We start from the raw sequence: 25,083 nt of genomic DNA on the forward strand, positions 1-25,083 counted from the left end.
AGATCAACTGCATGCTGGGTCCTTAAAAAATCTGCGGGGGTTGGATTGGAGTATGTGCTCGCAATACCGCTACTGGAAACAATAAATTAATCGGTCGGGAATTTGATGTTGCGACTGGGTATTTAAACCACTATATAACCGCCCCAAGTTAGTTCTCTCGGCTACACCAGGACGAAGAAGGAGGAGGAAGGGTCCATCACTAGAAAAATAGTAAGAACAATGAATGCCACTCCCACCTTCCCAAGGCAAGACGGAGTCCATATTCTTATGTTCTTTGCTGTTGCAGTTGATTTCGAGGGACCAAAATCGATAACAGTAACTTTTTCTTCCATTAAGAATTTCGTAGCAGTACTGAACACACGTATTGTCTTATTGTTACAGTATTTATCAAACGGATAGTTAACCAACTGGATGCTGGAAGCCAGCAGCTGCAGCAGCTTCAGCATTGTTTATTTCACTACATCAAACAATATCGGCGAGGTCTTTCCAACCCTTTCGTCAACGGGAGCTCTGTTGTTTACTACAAAGTGCTGGGCGCCTGTGCTTTATAACACTTGTTTGGGAGAGTCTTGACGGGATGCATCGTCTTGCGGAAAAGCTGACTCATATGTAGTCTCCTCTCGAGTCTGATTGGCTTCAAGATTTAAATGTCAAATAACATCCTAGAACTGACGCGACTCGAGACACCTAACCAGTATAAGTGAGGACATATAACTTTTTCGGACGATTTGCGGATGTAAACGATAATCGGAAATGTGTGTGTGTGTTAGAGTGTAAAGTTACAGTGTTTCAGTATGTGCAAATAAAATGAGTACATCCGGTCGTAGCCGGCCGCTGTGGCCGAGCGGTTCTAGGCGCTTCGGTCTGGAACCGCGCTTTCGCTACAGTCGGAGGTTCGAATCCCGCCTCGGGCATGGATGCGTGTGATGTCCTGAGGTTAGTTAGGTTTAAGTAGTTCTAAGTTATAGGGGACTGATGACCTTAGATGTCAAGTCCCTTTCTGCTCAGAGCCATTGAACCATTTCTTTTTTTTCCAGTCGTAAGGGAGGTATGGATCTGACGTGGAAAACAGCGATTTCAACATACAGGGGGATGAGAGATTTTACGTGGGGAATTACGTCCAGTCGTAATAATGGTATAGATATTGATATGTCCAGAACGACAGTAGTCAGGAGGAGGTACATCCGATACTTTTCTCACTGTCAAATGTCACTAGATTGGTACTGTGGCTTTAATATTTAGCTGCATTCACACTAATATGTATGTCACTGGTTTCCTAGGACGACTCTGTCTACCTTCCAGGTGCGTGGCAGAGGCAGTGTCACCCTCTCGAGGCTCGTGAATAGCGAACTAATACTCAGTCTGTGTTGGGCAGCATTCGTGATCGTTTATTTAGGTGGATGTTTGAGAATATTGAAAACCGATGACTGACAAGTGTTGGCACTGGAGGTATTGATAACATCCAAATTCCTACCACTCCAATGACCCCCGAACGTCCTCCATGTCAGGGCGGTCCTCTCCGGTAGGTCGAATCCGGCTGCCGACCTGGTGTGATCTCTCAGACTCGGATACACGGCGGCAACTAGCGCTGCACGAGCCTCTGGCCTGGGTACAGCGTGTGGACATCGAGACATGAGTGTGCGAGATGTATAACTATTTCAGCGATATCCAACATCCAAGTGTGACAACAACAACAACAACAACTACTACTACTACTACATGAGTCTGTGTTGTGATTCTTGAGTTTCTCCCGGCGTATTTGATAATCAAAATATCCACGGGTGTGCTGCCGGTCTATAGTGTCCAACGGGCACAATATTTCGGCGATCATACATGTCGCCATCGTCAGGCGAACTGACGGACTGAGCTCCTGTGATCGTGCTGGCACGGAGATCCGTAAGCTATGGCTGCTCAGAAGGGACTGGGTTCGGTCGAACCTGCACAACGGACTGAGGAAGATATCCTCGACTGAGGGCGAAGTACTAGCGCAACAAGGCGCTTCACCTTCTGGCATGGCGGTTTGGCTAGGGAAATTTCATGGCGTTATTGTTCTGCTTGATTCTTTGTGCAATATTTTTTTTTTTTTAAATAAAGAAAGATGAAAGGATAGTTAGAGAGACAGTGAGAGAAATGGAAAACGAAGGGCCGATGTGACTGGCCGATGGTTTAAGCTAAGGCTCCGCTACTGGGGCAATGGCCGCGCGTGGTGGTCGTTACTGTAACTGGCGTTGTGGATGCCGACCAGACCGGAACTCTTCCTCCACGAATTCGTCTATAAAGTAGCTTAAGGCATCCCATTGAGAGGGGGTGAATATGGGGCGTGAATTTATCTGTTCTATTTCCTTCTTCGTGAGCACTGCCATAAACGAGTTACGGTAGACGTACGTGCGAAATTGAAGAGGTCGATGGGGGAGAGAAGGTATGGGCTGGTCTGGCGGAGTGAAGGGATATGACTGGGTTCGGTCGCGGCGGCGGCCGATTTAAGTACCCTCCGCCCGCGGCGCGCTCCCTCCGCCGTCCGCGCCCCGCGCCACGGTCGCGCGCAATCTGTTCCACCGCGCGACCGTGGCGCTGGGCGCGGACGGCGGAGGGAGCGCGCCGCGGGCGTAGGGTATTTAAATCGGCCGCCGCCGCGACCGAACCCAGCGCGCCGGAGATCGTCGCCTTTTGTGTCTCGTGTGTGTGACGTCGTATAGTGTTTTTGGTGTCCGCCGTCCCACTCCTACGTTCACTTGTGCCGTCGGACTCATCAGTGTTTTGTGCGCCGTGCCAACGTGTTTTCAGTGTTGTTATCGTCACATGTGAACGACTCCGTGTTTTTTATGTCTCTGTGACCTCTCTCTTTTGCCCGTCACTTTGTTCATTGTCATTCACCATGTTTTATACTCTTGTAAAACGCTATGGCTGAAGAGCGGCGTAGTGTGCCGCTGCCAGCCTACCTGAGTTGTACAGGTTTTAAAATACCAATAAAGTAAAAAAAAAAAAAAAAAAAAAAAAAAAAAAAAAAAAAAAAAAAAAGACCGAACCCAGTTCCCTCTGAGCAGCCATAGCGTACGGATCTCCGTGCCGGCACGTTCACAGGAGCTCAGTCCGTCAGTTCACCTGATGATGGCGACATGTATGATCGCCGAAATATCGTGCCCGTTGGACACTATAGACCGGCAGCACACCCGTGGATATTTTGATTAAGTGTGTGTTGTTTACTGCTTCTCGGTACAGTCCAGTGGACTCCGTCTTGCAGTGGAAAGTTGGGAGTGGTATTCATAGTTGTTACTATTCCATCACGTGTAGACCCTTCCTCTCCCTTCCTTATCCTGATGTAGCTGGGAGAAGCAACTTAGGGATTATACAGTGCTGTAAAAAGCCAATCACATCATCAAATTCCTAGTTGATTTGTTTTTAATATTGGTACTGCGAGCACACACACCAATCTGACCCCTCCTCAGGTGGTTTAAGGACGTAGCATGCAACTGAGGTGGAGGGAAGGGGGGAAAATCCGGAAGGGTTTGGACACCCGACAGTTGCGGGACCAAATCCCAGCAAATGTACCAGTCCTAATATCCCACTAACAGGATACAAGGAAAAACTAGCTGCACACAAGGATGTCGATTTAATTAATTAGTCAATCAATATGACGCTCAGGGAATATTTCAAAGGGATGACGTCACCTGACGCTTTGTTTGCAGAGGATTAGCGCGGCCCCGCAGCTGCAGCGGTCCCTGACCTTTGGCGTTCACTGTGGTGTGTGATTAGTCCAGCAATCGGCAGTCAGCAACGTGATCGGGAGCTGTGTTCTTGCCAGATATGTTTACCGCTATCTGTGACAGTGTAATTATGGGTGATGTGTGTTTCATGACAGCATTCCCTGCACGATCAGAATAAAAAAGCGCCTCAGCTGTTTAAATTTTCCGTGCTGCCTAGTTACCCACAAATCCTCTTTGTCAAAATCTTTGCACGAATTCCCTTCATCCACTGTCACTTGCCTAAGGCTGGGACTTGATTTTAAAATACTTCTGACTTCATAGCCTGTTCCTAAATTGTTCATTATCATCTGGGGTACATGCTTCCCATGGCTACACCCTTGCAGCAAAATTCTTTTCTTCCTACTCCCTTTTGGAACAGACCTATATAGAATTTCTTTGCTAGAACTCGGTTGCACCCTACGGTGACCTAGATAAGAAGTCAAATTTATTAGGTTCTGCAAGCTCAAATGTAGATGAATAAATTGAAAAGCTGCTCCCCTTACGCCCATCCCTTATTACATTTTTCCAGTTCTCACAATCGTTTCCCCCCTTCAGACTATATAGTCTGAATTTCGCGTGATCTAATTCAGCCAGAGGGACACAAACCTTTGCCTCCTTCCCAGCGATGTTCTTCACTTTTTGTACAGAGTCTGCAGTTCCAAGACAGAGATTCACTGAGTTCCCCGTTCCCTTCTCCACTACATTGACCGCTCTTAAAATTACAACCCACAGTCTACACATACCGCTCTCTGTCTGACTACCCTACGGCAACATCCACGCTTATCACGTATTCCATTGCAGATTAAAAGCTTAAAAATTGATTTAAATCACCTAACACAGTTAACGCTAAGCGACTTTTCTTCATTTACGAACTACAAACATTAGGCGTACAGTATTTCACGTCACGTGTGTGGTAAAGCGTAAAAAGTTAATTATTTTCGCTTAAAAGGAGACTCAGCACCCACCCAACTGCAGTACCTGTTAATGAACTTATTTACAAAAATATATAAATTTTAATGTAACTTTAATGTACGCAGGCTGTAGGTAAGAAAACGTACTAGTGCAAAAGTTCATAATCAAACAGCTTTAAGATTTACCGTAATTTGCGGAAACAGGAACTTAATAAGCAATGCAGGAAAAATAAAGGGAACAATCAAGTGGGATTCCCTAAGTTTGCTGGACCAAAATGCGAACAAAATTACGACTAAGTGTGACTTTGAGATCTTTTCTCGGTTTTTGGCCTAATACGTAAAGAAAAGTGAAACTTCTGACAGCAAGCTTACACAGTAATACACACTAACACACGTGTTTAATGCGTAATTAGAACTACTTACAATTTAAATAACTTACGTTTACGAAAGTGCAAGAACTCGGACTCTCACTTGTCACCGGAATGTTTACTCTGTCCAGAAGAAGAGTCGCGCGGGGTGGCAGCGCGGTCCAGGGCGTCTTGTCACGGTCCGCGCTGCTGTCCCCCGTCGGAGGTTCGAATCCTCCCTCGGGAATGGGTGTGTGTGTTGTACTTAGCGTAAGTTAGTTTAAGTTAGATTAAGCAGTGTGTAAGCTTAGGGACCGATGACCTCAGCAGTCTGGTCCCATAAGACCTTACCCCAAATTTCCAAATTTTCCAAAAGAAGAGGAAGTAAACGTTTATAGCATTCAGGACCTAAACGCGTCCTGTGATGTGTAAAAATAGATTCGGACGTTGTCACACTGAGGTAAGGCATAGATTCATCACGCATTTGGACTATGAACACAAAAAATCATTAATGTGTACGATAACAGTACTGCAAACCCCAAGATTAGAATCATATCGTCTCTAATGCGTGCGATGACAATACTGGAAGATCCAGGATTACAATGTATACGTAGCCTTGACGGTCATCGGCACAGGAAATATGTTACAAGCAAGCCGGTGATGATTAGTGAAAACAATGTCGAAACTATTACTTACGTCCTGTAACACAACCGGCAAAATTCGCAGGCAAGACAACTTTTCATTTGACAGACTACAAGTTGCGTTCTTCTTCTTATGTACTCTTCACACTCTGTTACGCGGCTAATTACTGCCTGACAACTGAAGTGGTATTTTTGAAGGGGAAAGAGGAAACGAAATGTAAGCTCTCAGACTGATACGGTACGTGATGTTATTTCAGTGATCATATCTTTGCAGGATGGCCCTCCTGATCAGTACGACACTGTATCCCATATGGCCTTGATGCATGGACTGATTCAGTTGGAAAGGTTGTCGTAAGACCGTTGTATACTCACCTGAGGCAAGCTGGATCGCAACTCTTGTAACTGGTTCTTGATATCCAGGAGAGTTTCACCGTAACAGAGATGACATCCGAGCTCGTACAACATACGTTCTGTTGGGAACAGATCTGGAGATCCTACCGGCCAACGGAGTACCCTCACATCACTTTGAGAGTTCTTGGAGACACACGCTATGTATCGATGAGCATTGTCCTGCTGAAAAGTGCGCCACAGTAGTGTAGCGTGAGAAGTGACGTAGCTACGGGCCGACTGATTTCCCTCAATAACTTCCAGCGACGAACTGAGGCCCGACGGCTCCTCATACCATGACGCCAAGACTAAAAGCACTGTGCCTCTCCAAAACATTGGAATTATGGCACCTTTGCCCTGTTCGCCGCCATACAGACGACGATAATCGTCTGAGGTACTGCAGAACAGGAGTTCATTGCTGAACACAATCCATAACCATTAATTAGGAGCGTATGCTTCCTTGTAACAGCACATACGGTAGATTCCAAACTCTGAGCTACTGCAAATATCCTTAGGATGTGTACTATGTCCACAGTGGAGGTAGAATCAGAAATTCGCTACGTCGACACTTGAATATTGCTCCCCAGATTCGGATGATTATCACGTTGGACAAGCAGAAGAAATACCAAACATGTAAGCGTATCACGTTACAGGACGATGCTTGTCTGTGTGTGTGTGTGTGTGTGTGTGTGTGTGTGTGTGTGTGTGTGTGTGTGTGAGTGTGTGTGTCAGCAGACTTCAGTGGCAGACGGTATAAGAGAAGCGTTGTGCACTGCGGTGTGGTTTACAACAAAAATTCCGTGATCGTACGTTTCCGTACGAGTTATCAGCATACTGCTTCCTCCTTCGTACATCTCCAGAAAAGGCCATGAAGATGAAGTTACAGAGATCTGAGCTCACATCGGTGCACACGAACAGTCCGTAACTCGCTCGCCCCTTCACAACCGAAACAGGAAAGAGCGGAAGTGAAACAGGAACGCGTAGTTCCTCTACCACACACTGCATACCGACCCACGAAGCACAGTCACGAGCGTACAGGGTGGTCCATTGATCGTGACCGGGCCAAATATCTCACGAAATAAGCGTCAAACGCAAAAACTACAAAGAACGAAACTTGTCTAGCTTGATGGGGGAAAGCAGATGGCGCTATGGTTGGCCCGCTAGGTGGCATTGCCATAGGTCAAACGGAAATCGACAGCGTTTTGTTTTTTTAAAATAGGAACCCCCATTTTTTATTACATATTCGTGTATTAAGTAAGGATACATTTATGTTTTAGTTGGACCACTTTTTTCGCTTTGTGATAGATGGCGCTGTAATAGTCACAAGCATATGGCTCACAATTTTAGACGAACAGTTGGTAACAGGTAGGTTTTTTTAAAATTAAAATACAGAACGTAGGTACGTTTGAACATTTTATTTCAATTATTCCAATGTGATACATTTACCTTTGTGAACTGATCATTTCTGAGAACGCATGCTGTTACAGCGTGATTACCTGTAAATACCACATTAATGCAATAAATGCTCAAAATTATGTCCGTCCACCTCAATGCATTTGCAATACCTGTAATGACATTCCTCTTAACAGCGAGTAGTTCACCTTCCGCAATGTTCGCACATGCATAGACAATGCGCTGACGCAAGTAGTCAGGCGTTGTCCTTCAACGTTCCAGACAGAAAGAAATCCGGGGACGTCAGATCCGGTGAAAATGCGTGCCATTGTATGGTGCTTCGACGACCAATCCACTCGTCTTGAAATATGCTGTTCAATACCACTTCAAGCGCACGCGAGCTATGTGCCGCACATCCATCATATCGGAAGTACATTGCCATTCTGTCATGCAGTGAAGCATCTTGTAGTAACATCGGTAGAACATTACATAAAAAATCAGCATACATGGCACCATTTAGATTGCCTTCAATAAAATCCTTCCTCCCATAATGCCGCACCATACATTAATCCGCCAAGATCGATGATGTTCCACTTGTCGCAGCCATTGTGGATTTTCCGTTGCCCAATAGTGCATATTATACCGGTTTACGTTACCGCTGTTGGTGAATAACGCTTTGTCGCTAAATAGTACCCGTGCAAAATATCTGACATTGTCCCGTAATTTCTCTTGTTCCCAGTGGCGGAACTGCACACGACTTTCAAATTCGTCGCCATGCAATTCCTAGTGCATAGAAATATGGTACGGGTGTAATCAATGATGATGTAGCATTCGCAACACCGACGTTTTTGAAATTCCCGGTTCCCGCGCAATTTGCCTGCTACTGATGTGCGGATTAACCATGACAGCAGCTACAACACCTACTTAGGTATCATCATTTGTTGCAGGTCGTGGTTGACGTTTCACATGTGGCTGAACTCTTCCTGTTTCCTCAAATAACGTAACTATCCAGCGAACGGTCCGGACACTTGGATCATGTCATCCAGGATACCGAGCAGCATTCATAGCACACGCCCGTTGGACATTTTGATCACATAAGCCATACATCAACACGATATCGACCTTTTCCGTAATTGGTAAACAGTCCATTTTAACACAGGTAATGTATCACGAAGCAAATACCGTCCGCACTGGCGGAATGTTACGTGATACCACGTACTTATACGTTTGTGACTATTACAGCGTCATCTATCACAAACAGAAAAAAGTGGTCCAACTAAAACATTAATATTTCTTTACGTACTACACGAATATGTATTAAAAAATGGGGGCTCCTATTTTAAAAAACGCATTTGGTATCCGTTTGACCAATGGCAGCGCCATCTAGCGGGCCAATCATATCGCTATCTGGTTTCCCCCTTCACGCCAGACGAGTGAAATTTTACGTTTGATGCTTATTTCGCGAGATATTTGGCCCTGTCACTGTCAATGGACCACCCTGTGTAAGGTGAGTGTAATTGGAGTTATGGTCTCAAAGCTCTGTAAAAACGAAGTTTCGCCGCCCGCAATGACGTAAAGTATGAAAGGTATGTTATCGAAGAAGTGGGAGACGTTATGGAATCAAGAAAAAAGAAACTTCCTGGCAGATTAAAACTGTGTGCCCGACCGAGACTCGAAATCGGGACTTTTGCCTTTCGCGGGCAAGTGCTCTTGCCCGCGAAAGGCAAAGGTCCCGAGTTCGAATCTCGGTCGGGCACACAGTTTTAATCTGCCAGGAAGTTTCATATCAGCGCCCACTCCGCTGGAGAGTGAAAATCTCATTCTGGAAACATCCCCCAGGCTGTGGTTAAGCCATGTCTCCACTATATCCTTTCTTTCAGGAGTGCTAGTTCTGCAAGGTTCGCAGGAGAGCTTCTGTAAAGTTTGGAAGGTAGGAGACGAGATACTGGCAGAAGTAAAGCTGTGAGTATCGGGCGTGAGTCGTGCTTTGGTAGCTCAGATGGTAGAGCACTTGTCCGCGAAAGGCAAAGGTCCCGAGTTCGAGTCACGGCCGGGCACACAGTTTTAATCTGCCAGGAAGTTTCAAATCAGCGCACACTCCGCTGCAGAGTGAAAATCTCATTCTGGAAACATCCCCCAGGCTGTGGCTAAGCCATGTCTCCGCTATATCCTTTCTTTCAGGAGTGCTAGTTCTGCAAGGTTCGCAGGAGAGCTTCTGTAAAGTTTGGAAGGTAGGAGACGAGATACTGGCAGAAGTAAAGCTGTGAGTATCGGGCGTGAGGCGTGCTTCGGTAGCTCAGATGGTAGAGCACTTGTCCGCGAAAGGCAAAGGTCCCGAGTTCGAGTCACGGCCGGGCACACAGTTTTAATCTGCCAGGAAGTTTCATATCAGCGCACACTCCGCTGCAGAGTGAAAATCTCATTCTGGAAACATCCCCCAGGCTGTGGCTAAGCCATGTCTCCGCTATATCCTTTCTTTCAGGAGTGCTAGTTCTGCAAGGTTCGCAGGAGGGCTTCTGTAAAGTTTGGAAGGTAGGAGACGAGATACTGGCAGAAGTAAAGCTGTGAGTACCGGATGTGAGTCGTGCTTCGGTAGCTCAGATGGCAGAGCACTTGCCCGCGAAAGGCAAAGGTCCCGAGTTCGAGTCTCGGTAGGGCACAAAGTTTTAATCTGCCAGGAAGTTTCATATCAGCGCACACTCCGCTGCAGAGTGAAAATCTCATTCGAGGTCCAAGCTAACTGCCTGACGTCTGCGATCTCTTCCTTTCGACCGCTACTTACCGTTGTCGCCACGTATCGGCAAACGGCAGATGCAAAGTTGTACACCATTTAAATAGTATAATGTTCATGAGCTACGTATCCTAATGCCTTCAACAATGCTTGTAGAAAATTGGATGAAGAAATATTTGTGTCCCCGATGCATGCTCAATTGGTGATTCTATCAACCGGGAGCAACTTCAAGAAACGTAGCGAGGGGTTCATTGATCACAGGGAACATTGTTCCCACCGACCTCATTCAAGAAAAAAGAACATACTGTCGAAATATTTCCCACTAAATGAAGTTGTAGTCGTCACAGCGTCAAATTAACCTATCATAGCTTTGAACATGGTTAATTTTGTGCGGATAGCAATGCATAATGTTTGGTAGAATTTTATGAACCTGCTCACAAGAACGTCGAAACTTCGGCAGTTCCCTGTGCACTGCCACCACCATTCAACCCCTCCTGCAGGACTGTGGCCACATCTTCTAGTAACGTCGGATCAGCTATTTTTCTCCCTCTGTCACAATGCACCAGAAAAATCAGTTTTTTTTTTAATTTAATTTCGTAATAATTTTCTCCAGACACTTTGCAGAGCAACGTTTTTTTCGTAATTTTGGGAGTTCGTGACTGGCACACATTCACCTTTCTTGTAACAGAGCTTCAACAGCAGCTCGCGATCCGGCATTGAGACAGTCCCACGCAGCATCTCAGACGAAAACTGAGCAAGATCAGTGTACCTCAAGTCTTGTATTTTGCATATTCTGACGTTTACAGCGCCATGTAGTAGTAAAATGTTCGTAACACTTTTTTCGTGTCCATACGGTTTGGCCTTTCTTCGATAACATTAGTTTTTAATTTGATATCATTTTGGGCAGTGGTTCATTTTTTACACCGCTTTGAAACTGGAACTTTAATTACAACCATCCTGAAGATTTAGATGCGACTGTTGACGACACCGGCAGCGTTCTTAAACATAACGAAGTCACTGTTGTGGTCGCGTGGTTTTCCGTGTCTGTGCATGTTGTTTTAAAGACGTAAAAAGATATGTGTTCCGAATATCTTCTGGACTAGGGCAAAGAAAGAACAGCAGGAGGTCTAGGCGGAGCCTTGCACGTCCCTGGACGAATTTCCGCTCCCACTCTTTCCGTATGTGAGGCGATACATCAAAGGATAGCCACTCCAGCAAAGGGGGTGAGATCATACAGCTGCGGTGCAATATCGGCAGCCCCCGAGGTATTGCTGGTGGCTCTGGTGGGATTACAAGGCAGCGAAAGACGCCGGAAAAAGGGGCAGGCTATAACATTGCTGAAGACGCGGAAGATGCCGTGTGGTCAAAACAATGACGTCATATCTCGAGATGAATCATTTTCGTTTGTGACGTCATGGAGAAAGACAGAACAGAACGGGTGGCTCCTTAATAACACTTTGTGTGCCGCAGCGTTCTGAATTAGCGTTAAAGGACTTTATATATGCTATTATTATATTCATCCATGGTAAATCGTAAATAAATGCGATTTTTTTTTTTTTTTTTTTTTTTTTTTTTTTTTTTTTTTTTTTTTTTTTTTTTTTTTTTCCCCCTCGCGAGCTAACATACCTGGGCTGGAGCACTTGCCTGTTAGCATCCTCCAGGTTTTAATACGTTCAATGAAACCATAACACAACTGAAACCCAGCCCACATCACGAGGTTTGAAGGTTGTTACGGTATACACCCTTAATATTTTGATATAAGGGTCTCTCGCTATGCAGTGGCTCGTAACAAAGCAATAATGTAATTACGATTTGTTCCGTGTCTTATCATAGTTAGGTATATTTCTGTGAAAATATATTAACAAAAGTGATGAAGCCAGTAACGAGGAATCACCCAAACGTTCGACACATACCACGGAGTAATTTTTTGGAAATTTGTGGTAAGTTCCAATGGAAAAAACTACTGAGGTCATCGATCCCTAGACTTACACTCTACTTAATCTAACTTAAACTAACTTACGCTAAGGACAACACACATATCCATGCCGAATGAAAGGCTCGAACCTTGCCGTGCGAACCGTGACAAGACGCTCTAGACCGCACTGGCACCCCGTGCGGCCACAGAGTAATACTGACCTTCAGATACGGATGTAACTATTTACATGATTTAGGAGACAACCTGAACATTCATTTGGATTTTTTCCAGATGATACTGTCGTTTACCATATAGTAAAGTCATCAGAAGACGGATACAAACTGCAAAGTTATATAGGCAAGGCACGTGTATGGTGCGAGAAGATGCAATGGATCGTGCATAAGGAAAAGTGGAAAGTTTGCAGGGCACTCTCGCATCTAACACGTTGTTATGCTGTGTAATGTTCTTAGGGAAGTTGATCTTTATTACTTGGTTGATATAACTAGACACGATCTGTCTTCATACAACATGATGAAATGGTGGGCAGTAGTTAACACTCTTGCTTGTCTGCTCTAGTGAAGGAATAATAGTAAACTTTACCTGAGTTCAAAGGAATAGGGCGCCGATTTAATCGACTGCAGTAAAAGTATACACCGGCTGAGGGCCGAGGGCACCGTTTTTTCTGCGGACCCTGTGAGAAAACTTTTGCAGACAGCCGAGTTCCGCGGTCTGATTGTGCAGACACGTTGGATGGCGCTGGTCGGTCGGCAGCGGCGTCCAGGTAGACTGACAAGCACCAAGGAGTCTCCGCTGCAATGGGCAGAGCATTGAAAAGTGGGAATAAAGAAGGAAGCCAGTGAGACAACTATGAACTTTCTGCGGATTTCCGTGGGACAGGTCACTGGCACCCAGACGTCCAGACACTGTTAGAGACATATTTGCGAAGGAACAAGGATTTTAGCGAGCTCATGACCGTTCTTTGGAATGGTCGGATGGACGCACCAGGGGAGATAAAGATCTTTTTATCGGGGGTTATGGTTTCATCCCGGTCATGTTGTTACCTAAAGACACGGAGTAATCGCGTGGGAAAGAGGCCGCGAATCAGAATCTTTTTTTCCTTTTCTCCCAATTAACTTTAAAGTTTCTGATTGGTCAAATCTCAGTATGCACACCAAGGGGCAGTCTCCCATCTTCGAATGTGGCATTACAGCTCGTGATTGGCTTGTGCTAAATTGGGAGTAGTCTAAGATGTAAATGTGCTTTGCTACCAGGCTGGCGAGGAAAGCAGAAAGAAAGAGAGGAGGACTCTCTTGTACTGGTGCTTCGCTAGTAAAGAACTGTAGGCCTGTACCTAAATGGTGCGTCATGTGTCCTTTGCTAGTGTGCCAGTTAGAGCCTGTGCCAGTCACCATCTGAAACATCAGAGGTACTTCTTCGAGCATCACGCACACAACGAGTGATGTGTTGGTGTACTTACTTGTTCTGAGTCGGCCATCCAAACATTTCACATATTCCGTCATCCATAGTCGAGGCACGGAGTCAAACTGGTTTGGCAGACCGGCAAACGGGGTTTCAGAGGCTCTTAGGGAAATACAAGCGATCCGAATCAGCCAAACGCGACACCGCGTTCTTGCATTTTTCGGGCGCACGCCATTAATAACAGATTGCTACCGTCCATGACTTCAGTCGCCAAACGCATCCAAACGCATCATGGTGTGCGCCCTGACCACCAGGAGGATAAAGTATTCGTTGCTATGGCATAGAGCTCCAATGTATACTTCTCAGCACCTTGTCCTTTCCAACTATACAGGGTGATTCAAAAAGAATACCACAACTTTAAAAATGTGTATTTAATGAAAGAAACATAATATAACCTTCTGTTATACATCATTACAAAGAGTATTTAAAAAGGTTTTTTTTCACTCAAAAACAAGTTCAGAGATGTTCAATATGGCCCCCTCCAGACACACGAGCAATATCAACCCCATACTCCAACTCGTTCCACACTCTCTGTAGCATATCAGGCGTAACAGTTTGGATAGCTGCTGTTATTTCTCGTTTCAAATCATCAATGGTGGCTGGGAGAGGTGGCCGAAACACCATATCCTTAACATACCCCCATAAGAAAAAATCGCAAGGGGGTAAGATCAGGGCTTCTTGAAGGCAGTGATGAAGTGCTCTGTCACGGGCTGCCTGGCGGCCGATCCATCGCCTCGGGTAGTTGACGTTCAGGTAGTTACGGACAGATAAGTGCCAATGTGGTTGATTGTGGAATTTGCAGCTCTTTGCTAGCTCTGCGAGTCGATTTTCCTGGGCTGCGAACAAATGCTTGCTGGATGCGTGCTACATTTTCATCACTCGTTCTCGGCCGTCCAGAACTTTTCCCTTTGCACAAACACCCATTCTCTGTAAACTGTTTATATCAACGTTTAATACACCACCTATCAGGAGGTTTAACACCACAATTCGTTCGAAATGCACGCTGAACAACTGTCGTCAATTCACTTCTGCCGTACTCAATAACACAAAAAGCTTTCTGTTGAGCGGTCGCCATCTTAGCATCAACTGACGCTGACGCCTAGTCAACAGCGCCTCAAGCGAACAAATGTACAACTAAATGAAACTTTGTAGCTCCCTTAATTCGCCGACAGATAGTGCTTAGCCCTGCCTTTTGTAGTTGCAGAGTTTTAAATTCCTAAAGTTGTGGTATTCTTTTTGAATCACCCTGTATTTTGCTTTATGGCATATTAGAGTATAGATGCTTGATTGTGGCGTAGTTTTTGTGCCATAACCCGGATTCATGTGTATGCAGTCAGATAAAGCGATTAGTGTTCTAGTTAGTGTCGTGTGTCGATACCCAGCTGATCACTTTGTCCATCATAGACCCCATATTAGTGAAAAAGTTTGTTAAACAAAAATGTTTGTATGACGTTTCTTTAACCATTTTATTTGTCTTGTGATGTTAAGAATGAATAAATCTATCGTTATTTTGATCACAACTCCTCCCTGTGTTCTGATTAACTTCACATTGCCATTTTTATTAAAGTCTTGATTACAAAAAAAGTAGGAAGCTTGCAATGTGTGAGATCATCCTCATGACTACTAAAAGTAATCCGTTAAATTTCGCCTACTCGACAAATCACACAAATTTAAAGGGTGTCTGTTCAACTAAATACCTAGGAATTACCATTACAAACAACTGATACTGGAACTTTCACATACTGTTGTGGGAAAGGCAACCAAAGAATGTGTTTTATTGGCAGAACAGTCAGGCGTCGCAACAGGTCTGCTAAAGAGACTGCCTACACTATGCTTGACCGTCTTTTGCTAGAGTATTGTGGTTGAGTCTAGGTATGACTGAAGGACATCAAAAAAAGTTTAAAATAGGGCAGCTCGTTTTGTGTTATTGCGAGACACCGGAGAGAGTGTCAGGGATATGATACGTGATGTGGGGTTGGTACTCATTAAAACAAAGGAACTTTACCTAGCAGCGTGATCTTTTCACGAAATTTCAATCTGCTACGAATATATTGTCGACAATCAGCTACAGTTGGAAATATGATCACTGTAATAAAATAAGAGAAATCTGAGATCTCACGAAACGATTTAGTTGTTGGTTTGCCCCGCGCATTTTTCGAGACTGGAATGGTAGAGAAATAAAGTGAAACTGGCTCGATGAATTCTCTGCCAGGCTTTTAAATGTGAATTACAGAGAACTCACGTAGATGAAGTAGATGCATATTTGGCTGCCGTTTTACTGGAAACCGATCAGCGTAGCGTCATTGTGAGGTTTCCATGGTGCACCCATAGGTGAGGTGCACTTTTGCGAACTCTTTCTTCATCAGCAAACGTGGCCGCATTGCTGCACAACTAACACTGCCGGAGTATCAAACGTTGGCCAGAAGCGAGCAGTACTGATCACAGGTTTGGGGCTGAGGGGTAAATCAGTTTGAGTTACTACTGTCAGCATCACTTACTGTGAATGAATGGAATAAGTTTATTTACAAACAAAATTCACAGTGCATTCCTTTCACAGTTCCACTGTTGAAGAGATGTTTTCAGTGCACTACCGATCCAAAATTAAGTGCGGTAAAGAAATCAAAGTATGATTAAACTGTAACGAACCACTGCGGTTCCCTTACACCAAAATACTGTGAAAATTTTGTTGAAAAACTTCTGAATTTTTTGCTGCGGGAATCGGGTAAGACAAGCATAATACAGGTAACACAACAGCGTTACACTAACTTAATGATATGGACCCAGATTTCACCCCCTGTAACGATTCTCTCAAAGAAGTCATCACCACCTGCTTCGCAGTGCTGCCAAAGTTCTTCAAAACCGTCAACACATCGTTCTTTCCTTTCTGGCGCCGACCTTACAATCGCTTTCCGAAAGCTGTGTGCGTACTGAACAGTGTGATGTGCTGTGCTGTGAGTAAAGTCACACGATGGTTTTCAATCACAGTGGCTGTAGCAGTAGAGACTGGTATCATATTGTTGGAGGAACTGACTCAGGAATCACGCTCTTCGTGAACGTCCTACTCCACTCGTAAACTTATCCAGTGGTAAATCTGTCTCAGGCTACTGCACTTCCAGTCCCCAGTAGATTTCAGTCGGTTTCGTACAATCGGTGCTCAAAAAAGCTGTGTCATAAGGCTATTCTTCGGTGGCACACGTCGGAAGCCTTTATATGAGGGATGAACATAAATAGTGGCAACTATTTATTCACAACCGATACAAAAAAGTTACATGTTTGCACCTGTTACTGTCCTTCAAAGTAGTGTTGCGGCCACATGTAGCAAGCATTGCTTCACGCAGTGGTGAATGGCAAAACAGAGGCACGCTGGCGACCGAGGCGTTGCAAAGTAGGCAGGCACAGATAGCTTTGCTGACAGCAGCAGTCTACCACCTGGCTGAGACAAGGATCCACACAGACCGAGGGCCGACCGAAGCCTGGAGAGTGTTGAGTAAGGGGAAGTGAGGCCAGCACGCTAAGGTACGTTGTAATACACCGCGGGAGTAATAACAGAAAGATACCACCGAGGGTAAAAAACGTCCTCCTGCCGGATATAGTGGAGGACAGGCAGCAACAGACAGAATCCATTAGGAAGCAGTTCAGATCTAAGGACGGATGTGGTCTGTGTCCGAATGTCCAATCTTCGTAGGTGACGATTCCGGAAGTCTGTTCCAGCTCTCAGGAGTCATCCGTTCGCCGCCAGATGTCAACTTCAGCTCTGGAGGGCGGCCCGAGTGCATTCGGCACCATGGCTGACTAACTACAGCGAGAACTTCCAGCAGGACCGGCCGCAGCGCGGTCTTGGCTACAGGCGACGCCCGGACTTCACGGCAACCCGGCCCCACGGCGCGTGGTCCGTCCATGACGGAACGTCGCGGACATCGCCACTGACGGTTTCCCAGCGGCCGGTGCAGCAGGCGTTGGCAGCTGACCTCGCGGCGACGTGGCTCCGTGGGCATGCTGTACATGGGGCGCCGAGCGGCGACGAGTTCATCTCAACTGCAGGGCATCCTGGCTTTAGCGGAGCACTGGTGGCCTGACGCTCCCGAGTGCGATCAGCGGCTCGCGTCGAGCGCATTGTCGGAGAATCTACACAGCAGCAGCCAGGCGAAGGGATCCGCATGACTCGGCAGCGACGACGAGGGAGAAATTGTAAAGAAAGTTCAATAAATAATTGTAGAACTCCACGCCGTCTCAGTCTGGCGCAGCCACTGTGTCTGCTGCTAACAAGTGGTGCAGAAGCCGTAACAGTAGTCACCAGCGTTGTATAGAACCCGTTGCCAGCAATGTGGAAGGCGTAGTCTACCATTAGCAAAGCCTGTTCTGTTGATGGTGCGAATGGAGCGGTCTACCGACTGTGGACTCTGTGGAACAGTTCTTTAGAATCTAAGTCACAAGGACTTAATTCCAGAGAGAATGGTGGATGGTACAGTACTTCCCAGCCACGGCTCGCGCTGCATGCGCCCATGCATTGTCGTGCAAAATGATGGATGGGTTATGTAGAAAGTGTCACCGCTTCTTTCGCAAAGCCTTTTTTTTGGAGCATCACATGCGATCAGCTTTGCTGTTGGGCGTACTTCAAAGTACTGGGAACTGTTCAGATAACTTAGAGAAGATAGACATATGAAATGGAATCTATGTTATATTTAAGACTTCTTTTAGACACCTGGTCGTACAGACTGGTTTCATCGGATATGGACAGCAACACAATAAAATTGTTTTCTATTGTGCTGTAATCGACAGGACAGTAGCACTGGTGGGTGCAGACATGTAAAATCATTTCACTAGGTGTAACAAATACAAGCTCTCTCTAGTAGTGTACACGTACAAGAAAATATAGGGTAGTTCTCATAATAGTGAGCATCCTATTACAAAAGAGATTACGAACGTCTGGAGCACGTCACATATCGAATGTAGTTAGCAGTAATATACACTCTAGGATTAAAAAAAAATTCCACGAAAGAGTTATTGGAATGGAAATCAGTGGATCTAATTTACATGTACAGATAGACAAACGATTACGATTTCAGTAGGTTTGGATAATTTGTTCATGAGAAAGAGCTCCACAAATTCAAGAAGTCAGTAACATTTTGATCCACCTTTAGCTCTTATGAAAGAAGTTATTTGGCCTGGCAGTGATTGAAAGAGTACTTGGGTGCTCTGCTGAGGGATGTGAGGCGAAATTTAGTCTAATTGGTGCTTTAGATTGACAACATCTCACTCTGGATGGAGGGTACTGGCCACAAAGCTCCAAACGTTCTCATTTGAGGATAGATCCAGCGACATTACTGACCAAGGTAGGGTTTGGCATGTACGGAAAGAACCAGTAAAAACTCTCGGCATGTGTAGGCCGCCATTATCTTGGTGAAATGTAAGCCCAGGCCGGTTTGCCGTGAGAGGCAACAAAACAGGGTGTGGAATATCGTCGACGTACCTCTGTACTTTAAAGATGCCGCGGATGGCAAGCAAAGGGGACCTTTGCTATGGAAAGAAACGGCTCGGAAGACCATTACTCCTGGCTGTCCAGCTATATGGCTGGTGACAGCCAGGTTGGTATTCCACCACTGTCTGGGAAGTTTTCAGACACGTCGTCGTTTGTCACTGGAGCGCAGTTGATAGCAGGACTCACCACTGAAGACAATTCTACTCCAGTCAAAGAGACTCCAGGACGGAGACATGTCGCAATACGCCCTGGACAGCGGCGGGACACCAACATGAATGTCACCCACCACATGGCCCAACAACCAGGAGTAATGATCTGGGGTGCCATTTCTTTTCAAAGAAGAGGTGTTACGTTTCCGTCACGGTACCCTACACTATAGCGGTATGTCGGCGATACTCTACGTCCTTTTTTGTTTCCCTTCATGGCAAGCAATCTTGGGCTTACATTTGGGCAAGATAATGCCCGCCCGCAAATGGCGAGAGTTTCAACACTTTGTCTTCGTACTTCCCAAATTGAACCTTGATCAGCGAAGTCGCCGCATCTATCCTCAGTTGCGAACGTATGGTGTATTATTGGTTGGGCCCTCCAACCAGCTCGGAACTTTGATGATCTAACGGGCCAATTGGACTTGGCGCGATATCCATCAGGAGGACATCCCACAACTTTGTCAATCAGTGCCAAGACAAATAACGGCTTGAATAACAGCTGGAGATCGATCCAAGCGTAATTGAGTTGGTCAGTTTGCGGAACCCTTTCTCTTGAGTAAATCATCCAGTTCAGAAGATTCAAATGGCTCTAAACACAATGGGACTTAACATCTAACTTCATCGGCCCCTCGACTTACAACTACTTAAACCTGAAGAGCCTACGGACATCACACACATCCATGCCCGAGGCAGGATTCGAAGCTGCGACTGTAGCAGCAGCACGGTTCCGGACAAGCGCCTAGAACCGCTCGGCCAGAGCAGCCGGCAAATCATCCAGTTCTTCTGAATTTGCGGTCATTTGTTCGTCTTTACATGTATGCCACATCTACCGATTTCCATTTCATTCACAACAATTCCTCATGGTGAATTGCTTTTTGGTCTTTTTTTTGTCATCAGTCTACTCACTGGTTTGATGCGGCCCGCCACAAACTCCTTTCCTGTTCTAACCTCTTCATCTCAGAGTAGCACTTGCAACCTACGTCCTCAATTATTTGCTTAACTTATTCCAATCTCTGTCTTCCTCTACAGTTTTTGCCCTCTACAGCTCCCTCTAGTACCATGGAAGTCATTCCCTCATGTCTTAGCAGATGTCCTGTCATCCTGTTCCTTCTCCTTATCAGTGTTTTCCACATATTCCTTTCCTCTCCGATTCTGTGTGGAACCTCCTCATTCCTTACCTTATCAGTCCACCTAATTTTCAACATTCGTCTATAGCACCACATCTCAAATGCTTCGATTCTCTTCTGTTCCGGTTTTCCCACAGTCCATGTTTCACTACCATACAATGCTGTACTCCAGACGTACATCCTCAGAAATTTCTTCCTCAAATTAAGGCCGGTATTTGATATTAGTAGACTTCTCTTGGCCAGAAATGCCTTTTTTGCCATTGCGAGTCTGCTTTTGATTACCTCCTTGCTCCGTCCGTCATTGGTTATTTTACTGCCTAGGTAGCAGAATTCCTTAACTTCATTGACTTCTTGACGATCAATCCTGATGTTAAGATTCTCGCTGTTCTCATTTCTACTACTTCTCATTACTTTCGTCTTTCTCCTATTTACTCTCAAACCATACTGTGTACTCATTAGACTGTTCATTCCGTTCAGCAGATCATTTAATTCTTCTTCATTTTCACTCAGGATAGCAATGTTATCAGCGAATCGTATCATTGATATCCTTTCACCTTGTATTTTAATTCCACTCCTGAACCTTTCTTTTATTTCCATTATTGATTCCTCGATGTACAGATTGAAGAGTAGGGGCGAAAGGCTACAGCCTTGTCTTACACCCTTCTTAATACGAGCTCTTCGTTCTTGATCGTCCACTCTCATTATTCCCTCTTGGTTGTTGTACATATTGTATATGACCCGTCTCTCCCTATAGCTTACCCCTACTGTTTTCAGAATCTCGAACAGCTTGCACCATTTAATATTGTCGAACGCTTTTTTCAGGTCGACAAATCCTATGAAAGTTTCTTTATTTTTCTTTAGCCTTGCTCCTATTATTAGCAGTAACGTCCGAATTGCCTCTCTTGTCTCTTTACTTTTCCTAAAGCCAAACTGATCGTCACCTAGCGCATTCTCAATTTTCTTTTCCATTCTTCTCTGTATTATTCTTGTAAGCAGCTTCGATGCATGAGCTGTTAAGCTGATTGTGCGATAAATCTCGCACTTGTCAGCTCTTTCTATCTTCGGAATTTTGTGGATGATGCTTTTCCGAAAGTCAGATGGTATATCGCCAGACTCATATATTCTACACACCAACGTGAATAGTCGTTTTGTTGCCACTTTCCCCAATGATTTTAGAAATTGTGATGGAATGTTATCTATCCCTTCTGCCTTATTGGACCGTAAGTCCTCCAAAGCTCTTTTAAATTCCGATTCTAATACTGGATCCCCCATCTCTTCTAAATCGACTCCTGTTTTTTCTTCTATCACATCAGACAAATCTTCACCCTCATAGAGGCTTTCAATGTATTCTTTCCACCTATCTGCCCTCTCGTCTGCATTTAACAGTGGAATTCCCGTTGCACTCTTAATGTTACCACAGTTGCTTTTAATGTACTTAACAACCTAAATGTACTTAACAACCTAAAAGGTCAAAAACTCCCACTACAAACATTGTTCCTGGATGCTTGCAAGTGGTTCGAGATGTATTGACAGCCATGCGAATCCATTTTATCAACCTAGAAAGCCATATCGCTCATTTTGCATGCAAAGCGACCTACACTATGTGATCAAAAGTATCCGGACACCCCCAAAAACGTATTTTTCATATTAGGTGCATTGTCCTGCCACCTACTGCCAGATATTCCATAATAACAACCTCGCTAGTCATTAGACATCGTGAGAGAACAGAATGGGGCGCTCAGTGGAACTCAATGACTTCGAACGTGTTGAGGTAATTGAGTGTCACTTATGCCATATGTCTATACGCGAGATTTCCACACTTCTAAACATCCATTTGTCCATTGCTTTCGATGTGATAGTACTTAAGTGGAAACGTGAAGGGACACGTACAGCGCAAAAGCGTACTGGCTGATCTCGTCTGTGGACTGACAGACAGCCGACAGTTGAAGAGAGTCGTAATGTGTAATAGGTAGACATCTATCCACACCATCACATGGGAATTCCAAACTGCATCAGGATCCACTACAAATACTATGACAGTTAAGCGGGAGTTGGATTACATGGCCAAGAGACTACTCATAAGCCACACATCAAAGCAGACAACGCCAAACGATGCCTCCGTTGGCGTAAGGAGCGTAAACATTGGATTAATGAACAGTAGAAAAACGTTGTGTGGAGTGACGAATCGCGGTACACAATGTGTCGGTCAGATGGCAGCGTGTGTGCGTATGTCGAATGCCCGGTCAACGTCATCTGCCAGCATATGTAGTACCAACAGTAAAATTCGGCGGCGGTGGTGTTGTGGTGTGGTCGTGGTTTAGATGGAGGGAGCTTGCCTCCTTGTTGTTTTCCGTGGCACTGTCACAGCAAAGGCCTAAATTAATGTTTTAGTCGTCTGCTTGCTTCCCACTGTTGAAGGGCAATTCGGGGATTGCGATTGCAGCTTTCAACACCATCGAGCACCTGTTCATAATGCCCGGCATGTGGCGGAGTGTTTACACGACAATAACATCTCTTTAATGAACTGGGCTACACAAAATCCTGACTTGACTCCTATAGAACACCTATGGGATCTTTTGGGAAGCAACATCGCTAGCATGGAGAACGGGCAGCCGTTCTTCAAGAAACCTTTTTAGCAGCTGATTGAAGAGTGGAAGCTGTTATCAGAACTAAAGATGGGCCAACGCCATACGGAATTCCAAAATTATCGATGGAGGGCGCCACGAACTTGTAAGTCATTTTCAGCCAGGTGTTCGTGTACTTCTGATCACATAGTGTACACCAAGCTGCTGATTTCCAAGAAAGTGCACAGTAAAGTCATTAAACGAGACTGAGAAAAAATATGCCTTCTTCACTAATGTTTGAACATTGTCTCAATTAATAATTAATCAACAATTAAAAAATTCGGGCTACATGTAGGTCATAATAAAGGAGTATGGTGTGCTATACTTCAAACCTCTGTGTAGTGACACCTTGTCGTGAATTTCATATTACTACTATGAACTCTCTCTCTTCTGTCTCTATCCCACACACGCGTGGAGAGAGAGAGAGAGACAGATAGAGAGATAGAGAGATATTTTCATACATTCAAGAAACTGTTTTAAATTTGCAATTACTTTGTATCTGATGCGTTCTTAAAAATCAGATGATGAGGAGTTGGAATACATGTCACTAACAAGTCTGACTGAGATTTGGTTTTGGGTGGTGATGATTAATATTCCTGGTAACAATACACGTATTAATAGTTACAAGGAAGTATGTGAAGAATATGCCAATGATCATTTATTGAATGTGGCAAGTATTCTTAGTAACGGTACGAGATAAATCTGTACTTAATATTCTTTATTTCTAACGAAAATATGGGATTCACAGATAATTGTGCACTTAGTTGCAGTAACAGACAGATATTTCTATTACATATGACTTACTTCTTCTAGGATGCTACAGAAGTAAACAAAAAGGAATCTAGGACGCGAAGATATTTCACGAACGAAATCTTCGAATGTTGCGACCATATCCACCGATGAGCTCTGAAGAAAGGACATGTCCAGATTATTTTTCAGGCTATACAGATTACTTTACGTTGAAGCTCATTGTAAAGAAAACAAAGCTGACATATACTTTGCTGTACGATAAGTCTCTTGAAACAACTCCAGAAAAAGCAATGAGTTGGTTTTGTGCAGCAATGTGGCCTGCTTGTAGTATCGCACAATAAGGACGTATTGGTAAAAGCAGTGCGCAGAGGCTACATCTAGGTATAGGTATTTTCAGTTTAGAAACCCGCTTAAGAGCTGTATTTTATAACTACATACCTGAAAATGAGAGACGAAAAATCGACAGTGAAGCCGGCCGTGGTGGCCGAGCGGTTCTAGGCGCTTCAGTCCGGAACCGAGCGACTGCTACGGTTACAAGTTGGAATCCTGCCTCGGGCATGGATGTGTGTGATGTCCTTAGGTTAGTTATGTTTGAGTAGTTCTAAGTTCTAGGGGACTGATGACCTCAGCTGTTAAGTCCTACAGTGCTCAGAGCCATTTGAACCATTTCTCGACAGTGAAAAGTGCGTCCATTCCTGGGAAAAGTTAAGAGAAGGCTGTTTTCTACAACCTACATCTTTGCACATTACTTTTGATGAAATTATGGTTCCGCTTCAATGTTTCTATGATTTCAAATAATATGTCAAAAGCAAACAAAAAGAACCAGTTGGTAAGAAACTGTTTGTCATGGAGTAGTGTGTGATTTTGTTTGTGTAATGGCAAAAATGGTTCAAATGGCTCTGAGCACTATGCGACTCAACTTCTGAGGTCATCAGTCGCCTAGAACTTAGAACTAATTAAACCTAACTAACCTAAGGACATCACACACATCCATGCCCGAGGCAGGATTCGAACCTGCGACCGTAGCGGTCACGCGGTTCCAGACTGAAGCGCCTTTAACCGCACGGCCACACCGGCCGGCTGTAATGGCAAAACATGATTTTTTGAAGAGTTGCTTATAGGTGACATGAGCAATGCTGTTGTCTTGTTGATCACAAGACCACATAATTTATCACAATAGACGGTTTTCTTCTAGGAGACTTTCCCATTTGGTGTTTGAGAATGGCTGTGGGTCTTCAGGAACCACTATGAAGAACCGCATTCACAAGCAGGTCCGGCTAAAGTCAGATAATGATCTGCAGAAACAGGGATGAGGGTCGAGTGCGATGTATGTAGTAAATGATCAAAACTT

The sequence above is a fragment of the Schistocerca serialis genome, chromosome 6, assembly GCF_023864345.2.
Source record: "Schistocerca serialis cubense isolate TAMUIC-IGC-003099 chromosome 6, iqSchSeri2.2, whole genome shotgun sequence".
NCBI classification, from domain to species: Eukaryota; Metazoa; Arthropoda; class Insecta; order Orthoptera; family Acrididae; genus Schistocerca; species Schistocerca serialis.